The sequence below is a fragment of the Coptis chinensis genome, chromosome 2 (assembly GCF_015680905.1).
Source record: "Coptis chinensis isolate HL-2020 chromosome 2, ASM1568090v1, whole genome shotgun sequence".
Classification (NCBI taxonomy): Eukaryota; Viridiplantae; Streptophyta; class Magnoliopsida; order Ranunculales; family Ranunculaceae; genus Coptis; species Coptis chinensis.
The window spans coordinates 108,077,226-108,083,455 of record NC_141457.1 but is presented as its reverse complement, the minus strand read 5'-3'; positions in this window follow the sequence as shown (position 1 = coordinate 108,083,455).

The window sequence follows — 6,230 nt, the reverse complement described above, 5'->3', positions numbered from 1 at the left end:
CAACCGTATGCAAAAAACAGTGATTCTAAACATTTTCGCATACATCTTCTCCAAGAACAACATTCAAACCAGACACGGAGCTTGGACCACCGGAGGACGCCACAACTGCATCAGCACCAACCACAGGGAGATCGCTGGACCCCTGAAGCAGCTCACTCATCAAACCAGTGAGGGAGGGTGGCACGACTTCAGGAACAGGGGCGGCCTCTTCAGGCAGGCCACTTTCGAGCTCGCCCGATGGCCGGCGTTCCCACTCCTCCTGCTGGTCGTCCATCTTCCTTTCCAGCTCCTCCACCTCAGACGGATGGCGAGATAGGCCTCTTTTTGGCTTGCGAGTGGAAGTCTTTATAGCGTTCAAGATAAAGCGTCAGCTGCGGCTAGTTGGCCCCTCAACGCCTCCACCTCATGCTTCAACTCGATCGACTCGTTCACCGCAGAGGTCCTCTCCGAGTCGAGCAATGAGCCGAGGCCCCGCCAAGATCCAGCTCGGCCTTTTTCGCCTCTTTGCGCATTTCGCCAGATTGGATGACTCATCCCTTAGCGACTAACATCCGCCTTCTCCAACTCGGCTATCATTCCGCAGCCCATCTTCAAATCTTCGGTACCAAATGACCCGGATGATTGCACCATATATCAGATCATTATCAAATAACAGCATTTAGTGCAATAACACAGTCAAGAAGAGCTTAAAGACACTTACGGTGCACAGCGCTTTATCCATCCCCTCGTGTTCGACTCCGGCTCCCTTCAAGATCCAAGTCTTTTCCTATCACCGTCTGTGGTCATCCCTCTAACCAGCAAGCAAGGCTATAGGGGCGGACTTGTAGCTCGCAATCGGACCTCCTCACATAACGTTTTTTTCCGGATACTTTATCAGCATTACATCGAGTTGCGCCTCCGGCTCATCCTTCCCAAGATCGGATCGCCTTTACCCTCTCAAGGCGCTAACCTTTCCCTTCATCTTGCGGAGGGATCTCCAACAACCCTGGGTCGAAGCGACCTCGAGCAACCTCAGGGGCGTCCTCACCTAAGACGCTGAAGTCGGGCATCGGCCTCGCCCTCGGGTTTGCGCTGCGCCCTTCCCCGATTCGACTTCACCCCGGTCGCGGGTCCGATCCACCCGAAAGCAGCTTCGCGGGTCGATACTCACAGGATGTCAAAGAGCGTCATCCAGATCGAAAAGGAGCGCCCTCTCGCCCTTCCCGCTCGGAGACCGGAAGCCCAAAGACTTCCAAATGGTCGCTTCACCCGATCGCGGCCCGTTACTGTCTTCCAGCGTCCGCGGATCGCTCTTACGCTTCTCCATCACAGCTCTCTTCGACATAGCCCCATTCAAGTTACCCCACGCTCGAGCCTTCTGCTCTACTCTTCTTTCCCGGATGGCAGGTCCTCCGCGCTCTTTAAAGAAATGCGCAACTTCTGGTAGCTTAGCCTATTTTTCCTCTCGCGACAAGCAAGCGAACTTCTCGATCACTTGTCGACTTGACTCCTTTTTCAGGTGGATATCTGCATAACCAACAAGACAACAGATTCAGTACGAGTTCTACAAAATTAAGCTAGCCTAATCAGACAACGCGCTGCCACCCACCAGTAAAGTTGCACACGTTATGGTTCACACTGAACCCGCTAGCACAGTAGCGTCCTACAAGGAGCAATGGTCGTTTGTCCCACGACTCGTTACTCTTACCGTCCAGAACGCCCGACAGCGTAGCTCGTGTTTGCAGGCTAAAGTTCAGCGACCTAGATCGCTTTACGAGGTAGTGTTCGATCACATCAGCGACCTCGATTCGATACTCACCACTGGCGTTTAGAAGGTCAAAAACCTTAAACAATCGCCAAGTGTTCCCTATTAAACCGAACAGCGCCTTGCCCACAGCGGTTCGAAACTCATAAACCAGCTTGGAGAACGGTATCGTCATGTGCGCCCTCAGCTACCCCTCACAGATGATCACCCCATGATTTGGTGGGATGTACCTCTCGCTAAAGACCGAGGCCTTCTGGCGGGCTCATGGATCTCCGGATAAACTTTTATGGTTATCCCATATTTCTTTTCGCGGAGATATGGGAACGCCCTCAAAGCATGTTTATCCCACATTACTGGCACGCGCCGCGTTTGAAGACGACGACCCCTCACCGCGAACTGAAGTGCTAGCCCAAATTCTGACGCGGTCGAACCACATCGAACTGCCATCCCCCACCGGCCGCCTCGCCTTCATCATCACTCTCACCCATCCCACACACAGATTCATCTTTCTCATCACCTTCGTCATCCCAACCAAGAGACACTTCACAAACCTCATTAGATCGAGTGTCGTCAGAGTCAGACATTTTCTCTTCTAAACCTAACAAATCTAGCTACTAGTACCTAACAACGTACCCTAACCACTCTAGCACAGAGGCTTAGCACCAAACAAGAAGAAGAGGTTCAAAAATGGCAGAGAACTAACTTGAAGGATGGTGCGGTAATGAAGTTCTCTCTACCAGACGAAGCAGCCAAATGAAGTCTCAACAGAGCAAGTAAAATTTTTGAGCAACCGCCCCTCCAGTTTCCAAGGCATCATGATTACACCCTAGCCCTAGCGCCTACCGACTTCCAACCAAATCTGTCTTTCCCCATCCAGAAAACGGGCGCCACGTTTTTTTTCTGCGAATCGCCAGATTCGGATCACGTCGCGACACGCGTCAAACTTTCGCACCCGCTAGCTCACATGGTTAACACGAGCCGTTCCTCACAGATCGTTGGAGATTTCCACCTCTCACATAGTCCACGCGCACTACCGATCTCTCTCAGCAGGTCGTTATCACAACCTACTGAGAGGGGGCTGTGTAGGGGAGTGATATTCTCTATCCAACACGCGCTTAACATGGAGGAAATAACACATCGACCTATGTACACAGGTCGCACTAGCGAGCCAGTAGAACGCTACAGGCAGATTGCAATATTATGCGAACTATGCTAGGAAGTGACACAGACCCCCTATCCATAAGCAATCATGACTAAGGATGTACTTGTACATATCTTGACCGTCAGCCACTGGTCACGGCCGCAAGCTACTTGTACAGACTGCCACTCCACATCATTACAGCAGACCTATGAGAACAGATCTCACATGCAATCCTAATCTCCACCCCTCGTTTAGGACATCCTTTACACGTGGAGAGCAAGGATACACTCTCAGTCCCTATAAATACCTCTCCTATGAACTACGCCAGACCTGATTCGACTCTCCCACAAGAGCCCAGAGTAAGATACGTAGGCAGTTCGCTCTCAAGTCGAACTCGGTCTCATCCAAAAACCTAATCCAGTCCTCTAAAGACTGTTTGTAAGGGAAAACCATATCACACCTTTACAGTGACCATGAAATCCGAATCACCCTTTCTTATACCAATCCAGTATACTATGATGGGGCATTCTATTGTTTAAGTCAAGAAAGGCACATAGGAGTCTTTGATATAAAGGATGGCAAAAGTGATTGGACTGTTATTTGTGCGCCCCAACCTTATAAATCCATGAACGAAAACTATCTGGTTGGGTGTGATGGAGAATTGTTCTCAGTTTATATTGGTCCCAAGGGAAAATGGGTGGATGTTCACGAGTGGGATTATTTGAAATCGAAATGGATGGCAGTAAACAGTTTGAAAGATAAAATGATATTTGTGAGTCGTTCTACGTGTGTTTCATTAAAGGCGACAACAGAAGGAATGCAGAACAAGATATATTTTCCCATTACATTCCGAGACAAGAACGATTATGTGTACTATTCTCTTGACAGCCGCAGTTGGCACTCCTCATTTGGCGACTACCATAGTGAGAATAATTACGAGACAAAAGCACAATTGCATTCCACTTGGATACAACCTAGTTTGAGCTGGAAGATAGATTCTTTTTGAGTGTAAGTTCAGACTGTTCTATCTAATGAATATTGTGCAGGTAGTCAACATTGATGCCTAATAATGTACACCACAGAATGGTCTTTGTTACGATTACTGATCTGAACGATCTATCACTTTATGAAGAGGTACTTCACGATGTCCTTGACCAGATAAAAGTACGATCTATTATATCAGTTCCACATCTGCTGAACCCCTATCAATATTCGTAGTTTTTCTTAACTATAGCATGGACAGATATTCATATCTGATTGGGGGTCCCTTGGAAGCCTGGAGCAGCTCTTGTAATGAAAGAGGTCATATGGACTCTGCCCAGTGTATGATGAGATAAAAGTCAACACCGATTGATCCTCTATTGGAAACCCTGGCAATGGAAGCGCTACTGTACTCTTTAGGAATAAAAACAATGAGATAGTAGGTGTTCCTGCACAAGGGATTGGACTATTGGAGTAGTAACTTTGAAGCAGAATATTGGGCAATCGTCTTGGCTGCAGAACATGCTATGCACAGAGGATGTTCCTGGTTATGGATAGAATGTGATTCATCCACAGTGGCTTTGAGTCTTATGGGAGCAAGATGGAAAATAGGCACTTCAAAATTTAGGTCCTGGTGAATAACTCATACCTTTCAGAGAAGCTATTTTGGAGCAGATGCGGCAGCAAGGCATGCCTCAACTCTTGATAATAGTCAAGCTGTTTGGACTTTGGAGTGACAATCGACAAGGGTTTGTATCGAGAATGGAGTGCCCCTTTCAAACTTTTTTTAGATTCTGTTAACTCAGATGCAATGTAATCTTATTCTCCCTCTGTAACAGATTCTTTTATTCGTAATGCAATTCCCTACTTGCGTGCAAAAAACACGGACATACATATCTGATCATTCATAGTTCAGCCGACTGTTAATCATTCATCAATGATAAGGAAACAAAAGAGTTCTAAGCTGAAAGAAAGGATGGAGAACAGTCTGACATATCGTTATAAAAGGATATGAGGAACCAGTGTTGCTCGGTTCATGTTTGACCAGACAGCTTGATAAGTAGGCAACTTCACAGAACGAAGTGCGGCCAAATCATTTCATTTACTATCGTTTCATTAGTTATATTGAATTTAGTGTAACCGAGGTTTGCACATTTACAGATGCAGAGTTTTTTCCCTCTTTCACGTATGTATATGCTAACAAGTGTATATGTTTTTTTTTTTGAATCATCAAAAAATTTCTTATTCTTTTCACTTGTATAGATTTCCTAGCAGATCCTGACCAGGATTGAGTGATTGACGACCTACCCATTGATATATTAGTCATTAATTGTAAGAACAAAATACTGCAAAAACAAAACTTTTCTTTCAAGGTAGGCTGCTGCTTCGCTTTGATGAGGGTTGTCTCTTAGGATTCCTCAATGAATTGTATTCAGATCCATATGGCCCCGGCTTATGGATTTAGTGTGGTAAAGTTCTTAATTTTAGCCTACTCAGCAATGAATATCAAAACTCGTTCATTCATCGATATATTATCAGTAACTACTGAAAATTAAAATTTGTGAGGTTTGCGATGCGTCGTATCCAAAGATCCTACACCAATTTAGAGCTTCACCGTGGCTGGACTTCTGAGATTCTAGATCATTTTACAAACGAGTGAGACTTTAAGTATACTAGTCCATCAGACGAATCATATCAGTAATCAGTTATATTGGACGGGTGGAAATCAGCCTTGAGACTTCCTGTTCAAGTTACTGAGATTTTGGATAGGTATAAAAGAAATTTCTTTTGGGGTCATGACAATGAACGACGGAAGATGCACTATTTTGCTTGGGATCTAGTTTGCAAGCCTTTTCGTCTAGGAGGACTAAGCGTCAAAGACTTAAAAGTTCAAAATGTGGCCTTATTGGGTAAGCATGTTTGGTCGCTATTACAACCATCTTCTTTATGGGCTTCGCACATGAAAGCAAAGTATTTTCCTTCTACCAAATTTCTAAGAGCCAAATGCCCCAAAAATGCATCTCTGGTGTGGAAGTCTCTGTTCAAGTTAAAACATCTTCTAGCTTATGGGTTGAGATGGAACATTGGCAATGGGATTTCAATTAGAGCATGGCTGGATTCATGGGTTCCGGATACTCCATTTACTTTACCTCTACAGACACAACCTGAAGGATGCCACCTTGATAGGGTTTCAGATTTTATCGACCCAGTGCTTCGAAGCTGGAATGTTGATCTTCTTTCAATGTATTGGCCACCTGTATATGTTGAGAGAATATTATCAATTTCTCTCCGTATCCATCCTCATGAAGACTCTATATTTTGGGCACCTAATAAACACGGTATTTACACTGTGAAAAGTGCCTA